The following is a 25,015-nucleotide window of genomic DNA, read 5'->3' as shown; positions in this document are numbered from 1 at the left end:
GAATGGGCACAACGAAGAAGAAAAACAAATAATAATAATAATAATAATAATAATAATAATAATGCATATCATCGCCGGCTGATTTCAGGTCTTTTGTTCCAACACTTGGAGAACTCGTGTGATAAATTCCAGGTTCTCTTCCCCCAGTCCACTTTCACCGTCGCGTCGTAGTCAATGGACCAGCTTCAATGTGTAGCTGATTAATAAGTTGTTGATTACATTCGCTTTTAGGGAGAGTTGAAACAGCAATGCCAAAAAAAAAGTTTTAAAATCATAAATATTGATTCCTCAAAATAAATTGGTAGTTAGTGATTAATTTTGGGTATGATTTGCTAACAAATTCGATCTAGAAGTATTTTTGAAGTTACTTTACACAGTACTCTACCTCTCATATTCTCCATTCCGTCCAGTTGTAGTTTCATGACTTCATACTGCAGCTGATAATATTATTCCACCGTTGCTTCGGTTTTCCTTCAGGCCTCATATCCCATTTATACCGAATATAATACAGTGAGTGTGGTACCTCCTGTATTCAATGTAGCAACGAATTATTTAAAGTAACACACTTTCGAGTACTAAATTGATTTACTCGTTTCTCGCTCCTAATTCCAGTTGAAATCATACAATATTTCCCCATCATCCACACGAAAGATCACCATAAGGAAATTAATTCTTATACGGTGAGGGATTATGTATGAAGCTTCATAATCACATTCTTGTCCGAAATGTTCTTGCATGTAAAACATGGGAGAATAAAACCACTGTCCTGAAGATCACATGAGAGCAATTAATAGAAGGATGATGGATAGCTTTATTTGCCACGTGGGCTTCATCGATCATCGGACAATGAAGGATAGCAGAAGGGAGCATTAAAGTACAGCTCTGCTTCGTGAATTGTTCAAATTTAATGATTATCGACTAGGTCAGCCACGTCTACGAAACTTGTGTTCTCCACGAGTGGAAGGTTCTTTAGCCCGATCTTTGAAGGTTTTTGTAGTAGTACGTTACAGTCGCTATTTATTAACGTAGATAGAGAAATGTTGCAGGTAACACTTCAGTTGTTGTGAAATTAATAAGCAAAGCAAAAAGCAAAGTCATCCCGTACAGGCCATGAAGGCCCTTGGAGGGGTGGAAGATAAAGGCTTCCACTATCCGTAACCTCGGCACTTGATGGGGTAGATTGGTTAGCTCTACGCCAGAATGCCTTTGCCTCCAGGAATTAACCTGGCACTTATTTTTGGTGTATGCTGAGTGAACCTCAGTGCCATATGCACCTCCGAAAGTGGAAATCTCATTTCTTAAATTTTACGACTTCCTGACGGGGATTCGAACCCACGTCCTTCCGGGCGAACCAAGCAGGTCTTTACCGCCTCGGCCAGGCAGCCCCTCTGTGAAATTAATAAGGGAGGTAAAAATTAAACTGGGCGTGAACTTCACGGAAGTGTGTCTGCGAAAAGTTTGAAAGAGATGGCACCAGGGTCGGATTTCTCAATAATTTAATTAGTTTTTTTCCCAGGACAACAATACTCAATTATATATACCACAAATCATTATACTCTGTGACATCGTTCTTTAATTTAAGTAAAATTTACCATTTATAGGATTCAGATACATTTTAGGGAAGCAGCTTTGTTTGTAAATAAAAAACACAGAGATACAAGGAGCTGTGGGCTACGTTAAATGGCGAATATTTCCATGAAAGTTCTCACAGTCTCTATTCTCTAAGGAAAGCACCATAGAAGCACTGGAACACTGGGAATAGACGAGGTGGGACACAGCTACTATAATCACCACAGTGATGCAAATTTCCACAATGCCGTTTTTTCTAAATTAAGAACAGAGTCACAACGACCTAGAAATATATAGACGTGTGTGTCCGTATATTTCACCTTGCAGCCAAAACTACCCACCGCAGATCACTGGTGTTTGTGTGTGGTAGTAGCCTCCAGTTTCCCATCGTGCACTGGTGTGCAGGTGTGTCGGTAGCTGTGGTGGTGTGGTAGATATGGGGGGTTGAAAGTGATGAACTACATATAAAGTATGCCTCTATATATAAAAATAGATGTCTGTGTCCGTATATTTCATCTTTCAGCCAAAACTATCCACCGCAGACCACTGATGCTTATGTGTGGTAGTAGCCTCCAGTCTCTGATCGTGCACTATTGTGGTTACCCGTCGGTAGCTGTGGTGGTGTGGGAGATGTGTACGTTGAAATGGCCGACTACCCCATATAAAAATAGACGTGTGTGTGTTCGCATATTTCACCTTGGAGCCACAACTATCCATTGCAAACTACTGATTATTATCTGTGGTAGTAGCCTCGTATGTCGGTAGCTGTGGTGGTATGGGAAATGTGCGTATATTTCACCTTGCAGCGACAACTACCCATCACAGAAATCTGGTAGATGTATGTGGTAATAGCCTAGAGTATCCCATCGTGCACTGTAGAGGTTCTGTGTCGGTAGGTGTGGTGGTGAGGGAGATGTGGGAATTGAATGTGGCCGACAATGCATATAAATAGAGTGTTTGTCCGTATAATTCACCACGCAGTCACAAATAACCACCGCAGAACATCGCTGTTTGTGTGTGACAGTAGTCTCGAGTCTCCTATCCTGCACTATAGTGGTTGCGTGTCGCTGGCTGTAGTGGTGTGGGAGATATAGGGGATGAAAATGGTCGTGTAATATACAAATAGACGTATGTGTTCGTATATTTCACCTTGCATCCACAATTTCCCATCACAGACCACTGGTGTTTGTCTCTGGAATTAGCCGTGAGTCTCCCATCGTACATTACAGTGGTTACGTGTCTGTAGCTGTGGTGGAGTGAGAGGTGTGGGACTTGAAACTGGCTGACTTCGCCATTGAATGTATTAAAATGAGTGAGAATATACTGGAAGGATCGGAACTAGAATGTACTCTCGGAGACTGTGATATGTACTCCTTGGTTTTATATACCATCTTTGATTCATCTTGCAGAATCATACAACCATAACAGTTTCTTGCTTGAGTACATCTGTGTGCACTTTCTGTAATTCTTGAATGTAAAGCAGATACTTACAGAAACAGTTCCTTAACAATATCATTGAGGCAAAATCATAACCAGCAAAGAAAAAGGAAAATCAGTTTTCATACCAAGATTCCATTGATCTCAAATTTTTCCGTCATTTTGTTTCCAATGATTACAATTTCCAGTGAAATTAGCTTATAGTATGACTATCAATAACGATCCGGGTCAAACGTTCCACTATTGTGGAGTTAACTTGAAGGATTCCAGTTTCACACAGGGTCACACGATGTTTTCTCCCGGGTCGGACTAGCAGAAAACCTTTTTGTGCATGCGCCCGGGTCACCATTCAAACATGGCCTGCCACTTGCCGCTGGAGCATAAATTTATTAATGTAATTAACACCTCAGCCATGGTATCACACATAAGACATCAAATGTATTGTATAAGAATGTGTTCTTATGAAATGACTTAGAATGTTACATATTTATGTACCCCGAAAAGGGAATAAAAATAAAAGAAGAAACAGAAAAAGAGTTGTCTTTTAATGAACGTCTTCTGTATCATATAGAAAAAAACGTCACGGATGTACAAAAACACCCAGCGCAGCGGGTTGTCTTCAGCTAGCATAGTTATATATATATTCTTCCTAACAAACCAGCGGCAAGGCCCGGTAATGGTAACAGTTAAACAACGCTGGGCATGGTCAATGTCTGGAAGGGTCACCATTCAAACATGGACTGCCACTTGCCGCTGGAGCATAAATTTATTAATTTAATTAACACCTCAGCCATGGTATCACACATAAGACATCAAATGTATTGTATAAGAATGTGTTCTTATGAAATGACTTAGAATGTTACATATTTATGTACCCCGAAAAGGGAATAAAAATAAAAGAAGAAACAGAAAAAGAGTTGTCTTTTAATGAACGTCTTCTGTATCATATAGAAAAAAACGTCACGGATGTACAAAAACACCCAGCGCAGCGGGTTGTCTTCAGCTAGCATAGTTATATATATATTCTTCCTAACAAACCAGCGGCAAGGCCCGGTAATGGTAACAGTTAAACAACGCTGGGCATGGTCAATGTCTGGAAGGGTCACCATTCAAACATGGACTGCCACTTGCCGCTGGAGCATAAATTTATTAATTTAATTAACACCTCAGCCATGGTATCACACACAAGGTGCGAATGATATCTTTCGCCAAAAGTATCATATCTAGCACTACCTAATGCAGATATAACAAAAAATTATTATTATTATTATTATTATATTATTATTATCAACTCATCTAAACGTTTTATTCTTATTATTTTCCCGAACAGACCACGTGAGGAGCGCAATAAAGCGCACCGGTACTGGTACCTAATTAAGGTCACCCAAGGGTGCCCTCACTGTAATATTTGGTAATTGGCAAGGTTGTAGGTCGGCGGTTGCAGAGTAAGCTTTGGCGTTAAGTGGCCACGAAGGGTCCCTGGTCCGACAGTTCTGCATTCCGACCAACCATTCGAGCAGAGGAAGGGTGGCCACCGCCCTTCCGCGGTTCTACACCTCTGCAATCGGGAGACGGAGAGGAGCTGTTCCCACCGTCGGCTGTCCTGACAATGCACTAAGGTGAATGACGGGATAGTTCGTACCGTGTTCGTATTCCTAGTTTAGACCGCGCCCGCCAACCCCTCCCCTTCTCCGAGCATGTCCTTCACCGTAAAAAATCTCCTCGCCCGAGAGAAAGCGTCACCGTCTAAGAGGTCCACCTCCCCCCTCAGGGCAGGAATTAAAACAGTTTAATAGTTGTTGTAGCAGCTGAATACGACGCCGACTAGAGTAGGCTATGGCACAGCGGCTAGTTATGTCTAGCCTTGTGGCTCTACATTCGGGAGGCGGAAGGGCTAGTCCCAAACGTCGACTATCCTGAAAAGACTTTTCAGACGTTTTCCATTCTCCTGCACTAAAGCGAATGCCGGGACAGTTCCTTTATAAGCCACGGCCGAACGCACCTCACCCTCTCCGCAAATCCCATCGTCTACACATATTTCCTTGGGCTTTTATCCTATCTGTAATGCGAATGTCGGGACACTTCGACGCTACGTATAACGGTTCCTAGTATAGACGGCTACGACCGCCAATCCTTTGACCCTGACCACACACCTTCTCAAAACTTGCATCAGGTTATCTAGCTTGAAACGGATTGTAACTACAACTAGAAAGTAGTAATGGCGTGTGTCCTCCGGAGAGGCCCTGGTGCAGGTCTTTCGAGTTGACACCCGTTGGTGAACTGCACGTCTATGAAGATGGGGTTCTACCTAAGATGAAATTTAATGTTGAAGACGACACAAACACCCAGTCCCCGAATAAGAGGAATAAACGCACCCGTCCAGGAATCAGACCTTGGACCCCTTGGATCAAAAGCCATCATGCAAACAAGTTAGCCACAGAGCTGGACAATTAAAAAGTACAGTCCGTGTATGATTTGTTAGGCTCCTTCGCCGTTCTTCTACATTTTTTTTACTGATGTGCTTGAAACACGTGTGAGTCCACGAACAGTTTGGGCTTGTTTCATTGTTTACAATAATAGACTGTTTCCAAACTCTGCAAAATATTTGGATTCCATTTGCTTCGGGTACGTGGAAAGCAATATTTTTTCTTGTCAAAGATATATCTCATTATGAATAAATTCTGACTAATTTCCTTCGTGAAAAAATAAAGTTAGTTCAACACCCTGAATCTTACTCTTGTCATTAATGACTAGCTGATTTGTAGGTGTGGAAGAAGAGGGCGCGTATTATTTCCAAACGAAGCAGTTGTCTTCGAGAATTGTAAAACGCAAACAGAATGAAACAGATTTTGTAATTCTGGACTAAGATTAGGGACGTTGCGATACCACGCTCGATACGATATTTTGGTATCGATGCACACGTCAAAGTGCTATTGATACTTCAATAATATCGCAAATAAAGATCTGTATAATGGTATCGCTCCATATTGGCAGTATTGTGCAGACAGTTTTAAACCTGGAGATAACGAAAGAGCAGAAAATAATTGGGACTAAGGACTCTTAAATTATGCACTCCTTTTCTATGGAATAATCAGTAACGGGTAAACTGTTTCATACTTCACTATTTTGAAATGAAACCGTAAGTCCACACGTATAACTACAGCTCCGTTTCTAAAAGCATGTTCAGAGGTTTTCTCGTCCGAGGCACGACTTAGTTGGTAGCCAACAATTTTAAGTTTCTCCCGTAATGGCGAGAAAAGTGGTAATTGGCGTAAGTAATAATAATAATATTAAGAAGGAGAAGAATAGTAAGCACCCCAGGAAAGCCCCTTTGACGACCATCTACGGAAGGGTGAGAAAAGTCAATGGATTCCGGTATCTTGGCGAATGGGTCCACCTCAATGACAGAGATGGAACCTCCATCTTAAGCAGATATGCCAAACTCACCGAAGCATACCAAATGTCGCAAAACTGTTACAAAAAGAAGTGCATTTCGAAGTAGGCCAAAATATGACATGACAAAACTGTTGTCAGACGCCAGTTCTTGTAACCTGCGGAGACCTTACTGATAAACGAGAAAGGCACCTTGGATGACCTAGAAAAAGATTAAAGGCGTGTACTCAGTTAATGCATGGGTCAAGAGTGTTCTTTGATGGAACCTGCCGACTAAAAGCGATCTCTGAATTGTACCAAAAATTGTAAACACCTAACACTAACGTGCAACGTATTACGAAGATCTTCTCACTCGTCAAATGCTACAGCATGGAAGCATGTGGCTCAGTGAAGTAAAAAAAAAGACATCTTCCGCGGCGATTTCTGGTAATGATGTCTCAGACTGCGCTAAATTTGGAAAAATGGTAAACTCGTGGTCTCCTCCACCAGAGGTTGTTAAATGTCGCAAACCTTCTTCACAGGAAAGAAAGGAAAAACTAATAGCAGAACCCAAGAGGTATTGGGAACGAAAGCGAGCATTCAAAAAGAACTAGTCATAAGCTCTCCGTAGTAGGTTTAAAACAATAATAATAATAATAATAATAATAATAATAATAATAATAATAATAATAATAATAATAATAATAAATAATTTTTGTAAGAACATATACAAGTCTAAATACCTCTCCTTGAATATTAAACTTAGACACTACAACACCGTAGTAAGACCATCTGTACTGTACGCCTCACAATGCCTAAACATGACCCGGAAATGATGACTCAGAAAACTGGAACTGAAAGAGCGAAAGAGTCTCAGAAGGATTATAGGTCCCATTAAAGAAAGAGATGGCTACATAATCAGGCACAACAACGAACTGTACAGTAAAATAGAGAGCATTACAACAGCTATGAGGAAGAGAAGACTAATGTTCTATGGTCACATGGTCAGGGTGGAAAGCCAGAGACTCGCTTCAAGGATTTTCAACACTCTATCTCGAGGGAAAGCAACAAATGCCAAACGGACAAATTTAGTTCGGAAAGACCTACAATACCTGAACATTGATCACATTGACATTTACAATCAGAGATAAATTCAGAAAGTTAATCAAGACATCTGACTCTCTCCAGTCACTAACAGCTAAATCACTGCTTCTAGGAATAGGAGTGAAATGGACTCAAGAAAGAAAAGACATCCATAGCGCTAGAATGAAGGAATACTGGGATAAGAAGAAGAAAAAAGCTCACCACAGTTAAGAACTACGTGGTCCGTCGTAGGCGTAAACGAATAATAATAATAATAATAATAATAATAATAATAATAATAATAATAATGTAAACTTTATATCTAATATAATAAAAATAACCTTACAAGTAACTTTCAAACTGGCATCAGTCTGTCATTTTTGTAGCGAACATGCTATCTCCTTAATTGTTTAAATAAACGAAAAGTTTGTCCTAACCAGAAATTTAAACGGCTGCGGTGAAGAAACAACAATCTTGATGAAAAGGAGATTGGTGACAGCGGAGAGATGCAGTGAAGTTCGTCTCGGTGTGATAATCGCATTCATTTGAGAAAAGTACACTCATGCTCACTGTTGGATATGTGGATACTTTTCACATTGTTAACAAGAGGAAGAAGGAATGTTAGAATTGTGTTTACTATAAGACAATCCCAGAAAACACGAACGAATTTCAACGTAATCATTAGACACACTGGCGTCGTGTGACGAATCATTTCGATAACACAATGGTTCAAGAACATGTCTAAAGAGATATGGAAATATACAAAAAAATAAGAACAACAGATGTAATTTTGAAATTTATCTTTGAAGTAAGTGAATAATTATTATATATTGTCTTTAATTGGGGCCCTGAAAGTTTAGGAGTACGCGTCACCCGGAGTTAACCCAGAAAAGAACAGTCTTTTGTACGGCACAGTTCGCACTCACGACCACATCAAGGTGTGAGGAAAGTGGAATTGAACAACGAAAGTACTACCATTCAGTCATTCGTGTGTGTTTCTTCTTCATTCGTTGCGTGAACTCCGCAGTTTCCTACATCTGAAATGGCAGAAGTCACTGACCTAGAACACTTCGCAAGAGGCTAATAGTGGGAAATGATTCTATACACCTACTGAAACCAAATCCCTGCTGTTAAAGTGCCAATAATCATAGTAATATATTATTAATTTTTCCAGAATAAAATTATTTCTATTTGAGTTAATGGAACAAGTCACAACGAAAAATAGTGCACCGGTGTTTAAGCTATTTACAAGGTTTCCTGCATTCTTTCCATTTTTCTACTGTTTTGAAAGACTAGCATATATTTTGTTTAGATTTTTGCGTCGACAGTAAAAGGCAGAGTCAAATAGTATTGGTGATAGGGGGGTACTTACCGTAGTTATTTTCAGGGTCTATACAGTATATAAATGAAATCGTAACGGCCGTGTGTCTGTACATTGATTGTATGGGCGAAATTTTCTTAAGGTTGTCCATTTCTGGTGTGACCATCTATTTATATATCACGTCTGTCTGTCTGTCTGTCTGTCTGTCTGTCTGTCTGTCTGTCTGTCTGTCTGTCTGTCTGTCTGTCTGTCTTCTTATAACCGAAGACTTACTGGATATATTTTAACCAAATTTCACATTTGGAATACATGGGCAGGTTGTGGGATCAATATCATTTAAAAATCCCTGAATGAACTTTGGGTTTACAGGAAGATCGAAACAGTGATTTTACTCTCCCACAAAATATCCATGACCAAACTGCCAACCTTAATGGACATATATTTCTAAAACTTTCTTCACATGTACATCTTCGATCGGGGGATAAATTAGGGAGATATAATTGACGGAAGGTTTTACAATGTAAGTCCTAGCAGACAGACCAAACTCAGGTGATTGTCGATCTGATTTCTTATAACTGAAAAACTACTGGATATTATTTTAACCGAACTTCGCATTTACAGTTTGAACTATCCAAGGATAGGTTTTAGGGCCCGTATCATTTCAAAATTCCTGCACGGACGGGTGTTTATACGAAGACCTAAACAATAATGTTATATTTCCGCATAATATCCACGGTAAACTTTAATGGAAATCTATTTCTAAAACTATATCATGTACGCTTTTTCGATAGGTTTAATAAGGGAGATATCAAGGGAATGTTTTGCATTGTAAGTCCTAGCGAACATAGCCCAGTCGAAGGGGTGTGTATAAAGTGTAGAAAGCATCTGAAAATTTTGTCTCTCTTCTTTGGTTAAGGTCATTATTCACCGTACTGTTCGGAGGCATGCAGTTAGGATCTGGATGCCTACACCGGCCGTTGTCAGTGTAGTATTTCCATGTCGTTATCCCATATTACAGGAAAATTCCTAGGTAGTACCTCATTTCGAGTACCGGAGCACCTATCCTCTCCCTACACTTTAGTAATAACAGCAGCATGCACTTCCTCACATACGACAATAACATAGGTTGCCTGCCAGTTTCCCTTGGCAGTTCCCCGTCAACCCGTGTTTTGAGATGTCTATAAGCAAGTCAAGAGGTTAGACTCAGAATTGCTGGATATGACCTCAGGTCGAGTTGCTTCTCACCCGGCTAACAATACGTCGCATATTAATGTTAATCTTATTAACTCACCCTTCGTTTGAGTTAATGGCAACACAACGACGAATGTGACGTACAAAGAACTGTTAGGTTAAATTAAGGGCTTCAGGTACCTCTGATATGGAACAAGCCACCCATAAAAACACTTGAAATTTGGTATGTCAGCAACGCAGAAGTCACATTTTTTGTGTGTGTTACATTGTTTCGGCCAGTGAAGTGAAAACGATATTGGGCGGAGACAATATTGTCTTTAGACTCTACAGTAAACCACACAGAAATAATATTTTTTTTAATATTCCACTTAGTTTAACGGCACCTTCATTCTGAATAACCCGCCAATACGGGTGGGTACAGCTAGTAAGTAATATAAACAGAAGATCTTCTTTCTTGAGCATAATAATGTTTCGCGTTCTAGATAGAACATAAGAAACACGATGTTCAGAAAATATCGATCAAAACATAAGAAATAACATAAGAATCTACGTAGAATACAGTGTTGTACAAGTTCATTGTATTTTCTGAAATAATTATAATATTAGTTTCCTCTTCCCCCTCCCCCCTCCCGTAACGACTGCTGTTGTAGTTTTAGGAGAAGTTGATGTGCCGGAAATATTGTACCATAGGTTTTACTTTACGTGCTGGTAAATATACCGACAAGAGAGAGATATGAGCATCTTCAAATACCATCGAACTGAGCCGAAATCGAACCTACACTTAGCACAGAAATCCATAGGTCTATCTACTCAATTTGGCGTATTATAAACAAATCTTAATTTTATTACTGCAGACTGATATTATTTATTTCTTGAATTGTAAGAGAAATATGCGCTCTAAGCTGAAATCAGTCATTCTACACCGAAGCTCAGTAATAGAAGTGCATTTAATTGATTAGTTCAAAACAAATGGTGGAAGTATGCACCTCTTAACAGTTGTTATGTTATGAAGGTATATTTCTTTATCATAACGCAACGTTGAATTTGCTATAATTTTATGTATCACTAAAATATTCGAGTTGCTTGCAACAGTGTTGGAGGATAGAACAGGGACGAAGGAAGCGTCCACGGCCTTGATCAGCGGAAGACATCGTGAGGAAGGGAATCCACAGACAATTATTTTCATGGCTGCCTCCCGATTGCAAGATTATCTTACCACGACCTTTTATCTCACAGACCACTCGCTTGATCATACTTCAAATATGTCGAAAATTTGTCTCCACCTCAACAGACAGAGAGGAGAGAGAATTTTAAATTCCTTCTTTGTTTGTGCAGTCGGTCCCGGAAACGTCTCGTGGGGAACGAGTTTTATCACTGTGACAGATGGTATTCTCTGTCCATCAATACACAATGAAGCCGAGTGAATAGAGAACAAATATCGGGTAAAAGTAGGAAGTTCCTGGTATTCCAATGGGAGACTCTTCATTCATTGTGCTCACGTCAGTTTGCTAGAATACAAATCAAATATCGCTCTCCAAGCGCAGCCAATGCCAACTTGTTGAAGTTCTGAATTTTAGTGATACTGCACTATTCGTAAAATCGCGTTTATACAAGGAGGGTTGAGAGGAACTACCTGGATATCCACGGTTCGAATTTAAATCCACAGCTAAACCCATAAATTGGGTAGGGACGTGAAAGCCGAATGGCATAATCAGTGGTTTGTTACTAAGGAGGCTATGGCTCAAATCCCAGCCAATACATGTGAGATTTTTGAAACGAGAACACGCGTCACATTGGTTCAGATTCTACGTGAAAGTGGGGGCTCCGTGGTAAAATCAAGATATCAAGAGTCATGAAAACTACAAGCTTTGATATTTAAAACAAATTTCATCGGGATTAGTAACTCCAAAAATAGCTGAGATAAGCCAGTTGGACGAGTCGGAGGCTTCCCACTCAATGTACTTGTGCGAGGCATTCAAGTTGTCGGGCAATATTTAGCCTTTTCTATCCAGTGGGGGACCAAAAGTCCATTCATTTCGCCATTTAGAACGCCTGGAAGGTATGCATATACATTTAACCGTAAACGGACAAGTTGCCGGCTTACTCCTAGCCATTCCAGTGCCAGGACACCGATGTTATCGCCGCTGTAGAGCGGGTTGTGGCCTTCCCAGATTGAATATTCCAGCTGTATGGATTACAATGCGATCGGACCTATATATTCGTTTACAATATCGACGAAGTGAACTACAAATTTTTCTGATTTTCGTAGACGCCAAGGTGCCGAAATTTTTCCCCGCAGTTATTTTACGTTTCCGTGAATCTACCGACAGGAGCCTACCATATTGAGCATTTCAAATACTACCAGACTGAGTGAGGATAAGGCCAGCGCTCTACCGTCTGAGCTACTCAGATCGGTGGGTTATCTTTTGATTTGTGCTGTAGGATTTTCCCGTCTTATGAGAAAGTATTACAATTTATAATACTTTGCAATGAATCCAACAAGTAAATTCATATAATTTCGAGCTATGTATATATAAAATAATTCCACACCCCGCGCCTTTGTCATTTTATCAGGTACTGTAGTCAACCAGATCGCTTTGCAGGCAAATTCAGATGGGCTTTGTGAGGCGGTGTTGCTAAATCTGCGCATGGCTTAATGCTCCTTGATACATTCAAAACAGACGATTAAATCACGAACACCAGTTAGATACACTGGGACACGTGATCTCAACGCAAGGCCAGGCTTTCTTCAAGAAGTTACGACAAGTGCAGGGTTATGTGTTCTTCCCCATTGGGAAACGGTCATCACTTCAACGCCAGATTACAAGTAGTCATCCTGAAGATTTCCTACTTCCGCAAAGAGACGAATCTACAGGTTGACAGTGGAAGTTTTGGTGATTCAGTTTATTTATTTCAACTCATGTGCTATTGCTCAGTGATACTTTTAATTAACTTACACGATATATATTGGTTATTTATTGAAGATAACAAATATTACCGGAAAACAGTTAACTGGAAACTAAAAATTATTCAATCACTTTCTTTGTGTGTAAGAGTGTAGCTGTAATTTTCTTTTCAGCTTGTGTCTTGTTACTAAGCTGTGGTCTCATTTATCGTTGCTGAATGATCCATATATATTACATTTCCTTGTGCTTTTATGTAACGAGACTTTTTGTTTTGTTGTCAATATTAATATGCGATAGCATAACCTATGCTGAACAATTAACTACTATATTAAATGAAATCACAGTTACAGTTCTTAGGATGTCTTTTTGACAATTTACTAAACGTAAGCCAAGACAACACTCGGACGGCCGCTTATTCCTCGACTTCCTTTTGTCTTAGATTCGGTTTTAATCCGTTAAATGCTCTATAGGACAGCTGAAAGAGAGGTGCAAGAAGTTGAAGGTGTTATGATTGTAGATTGCGGGAAAGGTAGATACTGTGTACATGAAAAAAAAACCAAGATGTTAGAACTCATATGCAAGGCCACGTCTATGGAAAGAAGACAAGGCATAAAGACGACAGGAACGTACTAAACAATCGTTTCAAGGGCAAGAAGTAGATGATAAGGTTCTGGAACAAGAAGAGCTTCTCGATGTTAGTAAAATAGGAGACCCAATTTTGAGGTCAGAATTCGACAGAGATTTAAGAGACATAAATAGGTAGAAGGAACCTGGAATTAAATTTCTGACTACCTTAGGAGAAACCAGCATGTAAGATGTTTGATACAGGAGAAGTGCCATCCGATTTTAGACAGAATGTTGTTATACCTATTCCCAAGAAAGCAGATTCTGACAAGTGTGAAAACTTCCGCTTCATTCGTTTAGTACCCCAAATTTGGAAAATTGCAACACGTATTATTTTTAGGAGAAAGGGAAAACAGGATTCAGGAGAAATGTAGGAACACGTGAAGCAATCCTGACTTTACATCTGATCTCAGGAGATTGATTTAAGAAAGACAAGCCCGCATACATGAGATTGGTAGATCTAGAAAATACAGTCGTTAATGAAGTTTGGACGAAGCTATCTAAGATTCTGAAGGTGATCGGGATCAAATACCGAGGAATAAGAATTAGCTACTTTCTGTAAAATATTCAGTCTTCAGGGATAAGGATCGAAGGTTAGGAAAAAGTAACAGGAATCCGGAAAGGAGTGATGGAAGGCTGCAGTTTTCTAGCTGCTTTTGAATGTTTATATAGAAGAGGCGGTAAAGTAAATCAAAGAGGAATTTCGAAAAGTAATCACAATCCTAGGAGAGGAAATAAAATCCCCAAGATTTTCCTATGATACTGTTATTTTATCTGAGTTTACAGAAGATCTGGGGAAATTTCTGAATGGCATGGACAGACTTGAAGAACGAGTACAAATAAAATAAAAGTAATGGAGTGCAGTCGAATGAACTCAGAAGATGCAGGAAATATTTGATTAGTAAATGAAGTCATAAAGGAAGTAGATGAAGATTGTTACTTGGGTAGTAAAATGACTAATGATGGCAGACGCAAGGAGAACATAAAACGCAGACCAGCACAAGCAAGGGAGGCCTTTTTTGGGAAAAGAAAATTCTTCACTTCCAATATCGTTGTAGGTACCAGAAAGACGCTTTTGAAGATTTGTCTGAAGCGTTGCAGTGTCTGGAAGTGAAACATACGAAGGTTGGAACTTAAAAGGTGGCAACTATTTATTTACAATAGATACAAAAGTGTTACGTGTTAGCAATTTTTACTGTCCTTCAATGTAGCATCCAGCGTTGTGTATAACCCGTTTCCAGCGATGTGGAAGTCGCAGTATACCTTCAGAAGAGCCTGTTCTGTTGATGGTGCGAATGGAGCGGTCTACTGCCTGTCGAATCTCTGCAACAGTTCTGAAGCTAATGTCTTCATCTTCGGAAACAAATCGAAGAGCATGCACTTCTTCTCTGACACTCGTAGGACGACCTGCCCTATGAATGTCCACCACTGTTCTGTAAGGCAATGCAGATTCCCCGCAAGCCTCTTGAAGACCTTGATGACACTGTCGTGCTGTACGACCTGTGGCACATTCAATCTTGATCCAACTCCGTTGTTCCTGTTTGGAGAACATAGCGACAACGTTACGTTAGACCGCTAGCTCACACGTGACTGTGTTTCTCTCGCTTGTGCGCACGCAGGTGATGTGGGAAGGACGAGTCCATTTGCCCTGAGGTAAAGTAGGTATGTAACCGACGTGTATTATCAGCGACAATTTTAGATTCCGTTGCATAGCGTCTCTACAGCAGTGTTGCCACTAATTAAGTTCCAACCCTCGTACATGATAAATAGCTCAAGGCTAATACAAGATTTCGAAATGTGGTGTTACAGAAGAATTCCGAAGGTCAGGTAGATAGTTCGAATCACGAATAAAGAGATACTGAGATACTGGTGAAAGGAGAAAGATGTGGCGACATTTGACCAGAAGAAGTGATAGAAAGATAGGACATATCCTCTAGGACTTGTTCAGTTGGGTGTTAAGGGAAGTGTAGGCGATAAAAACAGTATGGGTACACCAAGGTATGAATATGACAAACAGATTAAAGTAAATGTAGGATGTATTAGTCACGTAGAAATGAAAAGATTAGCACACGGAGAGCTGCATCAAACCAGTTTTGAAGTGAAGACCCTAACAAAAACAACAACAGCAGCGACATAGAATGGTGAATGCTATATTAAAATTCATTCACTGCTTCTCGAAATTAGCCCGAACAACCACATTCCCTCGACTGTATAGATAGGAAAATACAAAAATGTTATTATCTATCGACAAATTCGGATCCTTGGAATTAACAATGTAAAAAATAATCAATAAAAACATGTGACCTTATTATTCGTGATATCCGGCAGGTGGGACGCAACACAAAGTGAAACACACAACTTTTTTCAGTAAATTCATTCATGTATATATTAAAATCTGCTGTATCTTCATATTTAAACCATTAAGAAGATTACTTACAATTAAGACGATGTTCTTGCCCGATGATGCGCCGTTCACAACAGCATCCCTTTTAAAATCTGAAACAAAAGATTGTTTTTATCTAAAAGTGCTAAATTAATATTTCTATAATTAAGTACTGCAAGAATCTACATAAATTTACACATACCCATCTTAATAATGGCATTTTATTGCTTACTCAAATTAAGAGTTAGATGTAGGAACTTGTGAGTATACATGAACACTCAGCCAAATGCACTATTTCGGGTAGATGTTTACAGTTTAGTTGTGTAACTTCTGTTAGATACAACTGCAATAAAAATCGTACAAACGAGTGAAAACACGCAGCAATCGTCAACGAATAATACAGTGGTGCAAACTTGGCCATTTTAGGACTAAACCTATAAAATATTTTCCATAAAATTTTGGGGAAATCTTGGGCTTTTCTGATTTCTACTCTTTCAGCATATTTTGTGTATTCACCCTCTGCGTTAAAACTGTGATCTGCTGCACCTGAAGAACATTTCAAATATACGCCATGTGAAAGTCACTGAAGCCTTCCGTATGGTGCTTCACGACAATTCTGATTATATCATTAACCTGTCCGCAAGCTACTTACAATCTCAGCTGGGCTAATGGCCGAAGAAGCAATCACTAGACAGAAGTGCTACATGCATGTTGTGTGTTGAACGTACAAAGTAGTTTTATGCAGTATTACACTTATTTTTTAATATTATGAAGATGTATGTCACGACCTAAAGGAATGAACCAATAACATTTCGATTACATTGTCTTGTGAACCGAAATGAAATGCCGGATGGCTTTTAGTGCCGGGAGTGTCTGAGGACATGTTCGGCTCTCCAAGTGCAGGTCTTTCGATTTGACTCCCGTAGGCGACATGGGTTTCATGATGAGAATGAAATGATGATGAAGACGACACATACACCCAGCCCCCGTGCCAGAGAAATTAACCAATGGTGGTTACAATTCTCGACCTTGCCAGGATTCGAACCCAGGACCCCTGTCGCCAAAGGCCAGCACGCTAACCATTTAGCCATGGAGCCGGACTCTTGTGAATTATTTTCCATATAGGTTTGCAATTATTTTGTTAAATACTGCAGGCTGTGTACACTTTTTAAAACGTCATTACTTTTCATTTTTTTTATTATCCTTGGCTTTCATATTTTTTTTATAACTTCAGAGAAAAACTAATACAACTACACATTTCTACATTAAAAATCGTTTCTACAACATTAACAGTTTTTGGGCCCGGAAGACGCCAATGTGTGGTGTGTATGTTGGGTATTCAGCCCGAAGGCTGGTTTGATCACCTGCAGCTCCGCCAACAGCTGTCATAAATAGCCTAGGCGTCACTGAAGAGGCGTACGAGGGAAATGAGGAGTGAGGTAATTTCCCGTTGCTTTCCTCACCGAGCCAGCCGTTGCTATTACATATCAGTCTGCCAAGTTCACTGAAATGCATGCACCAACCGACCCTATGAGCGATATTTTCACACCATTCATAACAGGGACTGGCTGCATAAGGAATGGTATTACTAGCATCACTCATACCTCAGTCACTTTCATATTGTCAAAGCCAAGGATGAGACTGAGACAGGTCAATGAAAGTAACAAATTTGATATAGCGCTCACCAGAAGACACAGTGCACTGTAAACACTGCATCTCGCCAGCAAAGGCAAAATGTGTGGTATGTTAAACAAAAAAGTAAATGTGAGAGTCCGGAGTTAATATAGCAATTTACACAAAAATGTCATTATTGGTTCCTGTGCTCCTGTTCTCGTTGATATCGGAGGTTGAGGGAGTGATATTCTACACACAGTCTCGTTCTTAGTACAACAATGACAGGATTTCCGTCTCCATAGCGTAAAGCTCAGTGTTATTAGCTTCCGTCCTCGGGGACCCTGGTTCGATCATCGGTGCTGCCAGAAATTTAAGAATGGCAGGAGGGCTGGTATGTGGTTCAAATGGTACATGCAGTTTACGTCCATTGGGGGTGTTCCTGAAAAGAGCTGCACCACCTCAGGATGAGGACACGAGTTTTTTTTTAGTGACAGGATTATTTTATTATTTACCTAATAAAACAACGAAAAATCAAGGAGTAAAGTCATTACTCTCTTCCCTTTGTGGCTGAGGGGCGGTAGGATACAGCCATGGTATCCCCTGCCTGTCATAAGAAATGACTTAAGGGGCAAGTTTAGAGCGATGGTTGGTAAAGAAGGGGCCCTTAACTGAGAAAGACATTGTTTCCACCGCGTTTCTCACTTTCTTCTTTCCTATTTACCACACATGGTTAACTCTTATTTTCATCCATCCTCGACGGTATTAGGTTTGTGAGGCCTAGGAAGTCTTTATGATGTGAAAACATTATTCATTTACTGAACACGTAAGTTATAAGTTACTAGTAATTATGAGAAATCTCGATGTTGATGATGATGATGATGATGATGATGATGATTATTATTATTATTATTATTATTATTATTATTATTATTATTATTATTATTATTATTATGTTGATGATTATGATGTTTGTTGTTTAAATGGGCCTAAGTGCTATGTCATCGGCCCCTATGAGAAATCTCCAGTACTCCCAAAATTTCGCGTTGTTAGGGGCCGATGACCTCGATGTTAGGCCCCTTTAAACAACAAACATCATCATCATCATCAAATTTCGCGAGTAAGTAGTGAAAGGAAATGGTTACCTACCGCAGGTAGCTGGTCACAATAGCATATATTACTGTATTGTAAGAGGACATTAAAAGCTATAAAATCTGCTCAAGACAAACATAAATAAGAAAATTCATACGAAAGCATCCCCTTTATTAGGTGAGAAACAAACAAAAGTGAATTTTCAACCAGAACAAATTCCTAGAGACAAAAATAATTTAATTGAAGGTCGCAAAGTAAAGAGAAACATAAAGAAACAAGTGCTGGTAAAACTATTTACATCAAGGGATATTTCATTGCTTCGCATGGGCAAATCTACGATACGAGGCAAAAACAAGACAAGACTACGATCCTCTTAACAGTAATAGATGGGGCAATAACAAGACTTCGACTTTACTTCAAGGGTGATGACATCAAAAGCAGGAATAATTAATTACGTGTAAGACCTCAAAGACCTACAAGTATACCGTTTGGATCGGTGGACAACCAAAGTAAAGAAAATCGTATAATACAATAATATAAAGAGAAGGCAGTTTTAAACTTGCTGTGATCTCGCGGTTACAACATACGTTACAAAAGAGCCCTGGGAATTATAAATTTATACTACAAGTAGCTCCTGCACACCATCTCCTACCGTACCTTTATGCGATACGTATCTAGAATGATTTTCAAGCTCACACAATCTCTCTCTGTTATTAATCTGAATGCGGATGCTCCCTTTTTAAGTTTCCATTGCACCGGATTCTCCACCTTCTCTTCCCTTTGAGCGAGTCCTTGTTGACTAACACGCCTCCACGATAATTGATTTCTGAGCGGTTCACCTCGTTGTCATGGTGAAATACGTAATCCACCTGCTCTCCCACACACAGTGGCCGTTACCAAGGATACAAACTGCCTAGCAAATATTCCACGTAGGAAGGTATAGATGACGAGAAACGATAACAAGCTTTCGGACAGTGAACTACTCCTCACATTGACCAAGCGAATATGCCATGTATTTTTATTATTTTTAAGAATAGAAGAAACAGTGTGCTCCAGGATTTAACGTAGCAACCCGCTTGTCCCGAAACTCGCGTGACCGTGTTATAATGGTAATGATGGTAGTTTTCCTTTCAGTTTGCATTACGTCGCATCGACACAGCTAGGTCTTTCGACGACGATGGGACAGGAACGGGCTAGGAGTAGGCAGGAAGCGGCCATGGCCTTAAGGTACATCTACAGAATTTGGATGGTGTGAACACGGGAAAGCACCGAAAAACCTCTTCAGGCCTGCCGACAATGTGGTTCGAACTCACTATCTTCCAAATGCAAGCTCACAGCTGCGCTACACTAACCGCACGGCCAACCTGCTCGGTAATGATGGCAGTTACAGTATGTTGGTAGCAATTAATTTCTTTAGATTTCATTGTTGGTTGTGGTGTGTTGAGCGTTAGTCATGAATTGTAAACTAAGGGAAAAACGCGTTTCTGGCTTAAAATGTTGGTGGAAGACACGCGAATAGTGATTAAATTGTTTAGATACTTTCAGACAAATTTCTTCGAACACCAGCACAATCCATCAAGTGACGTAAATCAGCGATTTGAGGTTACTGGAAGCGCATACGATTTACCCAGGACTGGGAGACCAAAGCCTACTACAACTGAAGAAGACGTAACATCTGTTACCGAATCACTTGTTCAGCGTCCCGAGAAAACTGTTCATAGGAAATCCGCCTAGTTTGACACTTCACGCAGCTCTTTACATCATATTTAAAAAATCATTGAAACTAAAACAATATCGTGCATAAGTGCGTCAAGGTTTGACACAAGATAACTTTGACAGGTGATTTGAGTTTTCTGAATGGTTTGTAACACGCGGCGAAACAGAATTAAATTTTCCAGTTAGCATTCATTGGACGGATAAAGCTTCCTTTAAACTAAACGGGCCGGGCTGGGTGGCTCAGACGGTTGAGGCGCTGCCCTTCTGACCCCAACTTGACAGGTTCGATCCTGGATCAGTCCGCTGGTATTTGAAGGTGTTCAAATACGTCATCTTCGTGTCGGTAAATTCACTGGCACGTAAAAGAACTCCTGCGGGACTAAATTACAGCACCTTGGCGTCTCTAAAAGCCATAAAAGTAGTTAGTGGGACGTAGAGCCATAAATATTATTTATTTATTTAAACTAAACGGTTATTTCAATCATTACAACCGTGCGTACTGAAATTGATAAAATCACGCTTGGTTTTTCAGCAAGAACTAAATGCTACAAGTGTAAATGTGTGAGCTGATTTATGGAATTGTGGCATGTTGGTCTATACTTTTTCGATGACACTGTAATTGGTGATTCATACCTCAAAATGTTACAAGATGTAGTTTTATCTGAGCTACAAAATCATCCTTCGTTTTAACTTATAAATTTAATTTGGTAACAAGATGACGCTCGCTACATTACAGTTTACCGATAATGGGATGATATACAGTAGATGTTGATTCCCATAACGAACCTGAAATATTTGTCCCTAACGAGTAAATTTATAATACCAATATAAATGGTCCGTTATTGGACATTAAAAATTTTCCAGCTAACTCACTCCTGGTTGCCAGCGCCTCGCCCCCGTGTGTCAAGTTGGGCTCATCAGTTGGTGAGAACACTGTGAGAACGGGGAACCATGTGTCTAACATTCGAATGTCAAAGCTGAGTCAGAAGATAGAGTAAAGAAAGAAGATACAGTTAAATCTTTATAAATAAATCCGTTACTAATCACAATTTGTATTGTATGACCATTATATCTTGCAATGTGGCATATTTTGATATATTTTTTGCAAAAGGTCTACACATTTGAAACATGTGAGAACAATCATCGAAGAAGAACGTGGAGCCCTAAACAATAACAAAGATTTGTGTAAAAATGTGGTTAATAATATAAAACAACGTTGTGAGAAATATATTGAAGTCAATAGAAAGCATTTGAGCAACTCTATTAAGTTGTAAGTTGCAAGCTTTCTAGTATGGAACTAATAGAGAATTAAATTCCACAAGTGTTGTTTCCTTGGCTTTGTAGTTCGTCATTTCTCAGTTTCTCGATCAATCGGCTTTTGGGACATCCGGTACTTGATTAGCCACACATTTTATTTAGAGAAGACCTCAGTTAAAAATGATGCCGAACGTTGCCTTGGGCAGGAAGCAAATAACTACGTGTAGACATACATTATGTACGAAAAATGTCGAACAATAACATTGGGCTGTGACAGAGGGAATCGGCATAATTAGAATAAGGATGGAAGCCAACACTAACTGTTATGAAGATTCAAACGGGACAAGTAACGTAATGCCATTTTGAATTAGATCTGAAGCCCAAGTGCCACGACGTCTTGCATCACAGTTGTTGAGAAATCCACTGAATTTGGTGTCTAGTAATCTTGAAACTTCAAGATCCGTTAGAAACCGGATGTCGAATTTTTGCACGAAATGTGTACTCTCACGCTGTCGTTCGAAAGAAAATATCTAAAAGAGATCAACCAGAACGACCACACAGACTCCAGCTTGGTGTTTTACGGATGACAAACTACTTCCCCCAGCTGAACCTGAATGAAAATTTTCCTGATACCGTTTCTCGTTGGAAGGTTCATTTACATATACCCTGCTTAAGTCGTAATATTGCTGCACTGTCTTTGACTCCACGTGTGTTCGTACTAAATAACTAAAACGATGAATATTATACTGCAATTTGAAATACAATAAATTTAAATTGTTCGGTTATAGCGTAGATGCAAAACACTGTGAGAATGGGGAACATGTGTCTCACATTCGAAAGTCAAAGCCGAGTCAGAAGAAAGAAGATACAGTTAAATCTTTATAAATAATTAAATCCGTTGCTAGTCACAATTTGTATTGTATCTTCTTCACAACGCGTTTCAGAATCTAGGCTCCATCGTCAAGTGGCGAAATGATGACATTCAATCGTTGCTCTAAATGATATAAACTGTTTCCAAAGAGTATTAACCTATTTTGTTTAGGAGTAGGGACTATGTGCATTCGGGAGAAAATGGATTGAATCCGACTGTCGGCAGCCCTGAAGATGGTTTTCCGTGGTTTCCCATTTTCACACCAGGCAAATGCTGGGGCTGTACCTTAATTAAGGCCACGGCCGATTCCTTCCAACTCCTAGGCCTTTCCTATCCCATCGTCGCCATAAGACCTATCTGTGTCGGTGCGACGTAAAGCCCCTAGCAAAAAAAAAAGACCTATCTCTACTGGTGCAACGTAGAGAAAGTTGTAAAAATGTTATGTATGTCTACCTCGTCGTTCCGTTTCTTGATAAGGTGTCAGGGTTGAGGAGCTAAGGAAGATGATATGAATGATGGTGAATTAAATTGGGTAAGGAGTTGGAAGGAATCGGCTCTAGCCTATGAATGGTAACTGTCCCAGCATTTGCCTGCACGTGAAAATGCGAAATCACAGAAAGTTTTTCTCGACACAGCCGCGGCAATAATAATAATAATAATAATAATAATAATAATAATAATAATAATAATAATAATAATAATAATTGTTCCGAGGTATCTCTGGAACAGCAGAGGTGAAAGAAGGTGCGGGCTGGAATAGGTCTCAACTACAAAATTAAAGTTAATTTAAAATTTAACAAAGGTTATATTTTCTTTTCAAAATCAACAAATAACAGATAACAACATTCAACAATTTCCACTAGGTGAAATAACAACGAAAGGCAGGTACAAAATGATTTTTCCCGTTCTGGGGTTTTTTTACCAAGTTTTGGGCTTCGAGCCCTACATTCACAATCTTTGAGCGATTAGCTCAACTTTACCCAGTTACCAAATGAACAAAGGGGCAGAAAACCCCATCATGCCAAGGAGCACTAGCTCCTAATTACAATGAAAAGAGCAGACCCGCTCTCAATTTTACAAGCCTCTCAAAGACCACAACAAACTTCACTTCAATGTGCCCTCAAGGCACACAAGGAAACAGGGGTAATTAATACCCAACCTACGGGGCCTTCGCATGAAGAAAACAACACATCAGGTTAAGTTACTGGCCCAAAGCAAAGGGGATGGAGGCGTAATTTGCACTCCTACACAAAGTTTTTGTCTTAAAACCTATGTGGCGCTAGGCCGATCATACAGGGGCTAATCCCAAGCTAGGGAGGTGACACGTATGAGAAAACTTACTACATTAAAGAAGAGAAGAACGGTTATGAAAACGTAGTCACCTCCTTTTCAAAAAATGAAGGGGGGTTCGAGAGGGTGAAGCACTCTCTATCCCCGCTTTACAGTTCAAGAAATAGTAGTTTTTACATAGACAGAAAAAGGGAATTACATTTTAAGGAAGATGGATTACATTTTAAAGGATTCGAACCTTCTCCGAGAGTTAAACTGCTGAGCTAGCAAGAAATAAAGATGTTAACAGGCCATTACCTTGTTGGAGATCTGTTGCCCGAAGAAAGAGGCGCTTCCCGCCCCCTGATACATATCCACACACTAAGAGAGATGTTACTGAAGTGGCCCCGAGACCCTCGTGGAAAATTCGAGACCTTTCATGAATGATAACAACCCGCCCACAAACTTTTATTGGCTAACAGCAAAAACTAATACACAAGACGAGGAAGAAACACCTTATTGGTGGAAAATTAATTACAGAAATTCATGATTGGCTACATTCAAAACAGGCGGAAAGAAAGGATTTATATTGCCAACCCTCAAACCACAGAACAAAATTTAGTAAAAGCAAAACTTAGGAATACAATATTTCTTCAGGAGAATACATTCCTTTACCCCAGAGTGCGTTATTATAGTTTTAGTAGAGACATCTGTTAGAGAATGTCCAAACTTCTTGATACGGAGCAAACAAACACAAATCGAAATAGACACAGTTCAGAACACTTCAAAATTACCAAATTTACAGTAGTGACATCTTCCGAGAAACCGTTGAGTTAATACAGTTTGTTAAAGTTCAGGCTTTCTGCTGTAGAGGAGTTTCAACTGGCGCAATATTTGAACTAGCGGCGTGGAGGTGTACCGCCCGGTACAATAATAATAATAATAATAATAATAATAATAATAATAATAATAATAATAATAATAATAATAATAATAATAGTGATTGTTTCAGCAATCCGAACATGGGTGGGGAAAGAGACGGCAGATTCGTAGGTCTGGACGAATAAAGTGACCACATAAAAGTAAAACACTAATATATTTACTGTCTCTCTCTTTTTCTCTATCTATTTCTCTTTGCTTTAGCGACAATAATATATTGGACAACAATGGTGAGTGATCGATCACTTTAAGTAACAATCGATAACAAGATGCGTAACTTTTTAACAAATCGAATGCTCGCGGGGCCTCACTAATTACAAACAAGAATGAAATCAACAAATCAACAATTGTATGCAATTTTAATTTTAGCCTGA

At 39.5% G+C, this 25,015-nt stretch overlaps 1 long non-coding RNA gene across 1 annotated transcript in view; it reads right to left on the bottom strand.

Moving 5' to 3' along the window:
* Positions 1 to 15,983: 15,983 nt before the first annotated feature.
* LOC136867188 (uncharacterized) overlaps positions 15,984 to 25,015 on the bottom strand; it is a 324,204-nt gene continuing 315,172 nt past the window's right edge. The window contains exon 3 of the long non-coding RNA XR_010859636.2: positions 15,984 to 15,999. This is a non-coding gene — a long non-coding RNA (uncharacterized lncRNA). The remainder of the gene's footprint in view (positions 16,000 to 25,015) is intronic.

Source organism: Anabrus simplex, chromosome 3 (assembly GCF_040414725.1).
Source record: "Anabrus simplex isolate iqAnaSimp1 chromosome 3, ASM4041472v1, whole genome shotgun sequence".
NCBI lineage: Eukaryota > Metazoa > Arthropoda > Insecta > Orthoptera > Tettigoniidae > Anabrus > Anabrus simplex.
Note: the sequence above shows the minus strand (reverse complement) of the source record. Positions and strands in the feature narration are given on the sequence as shown.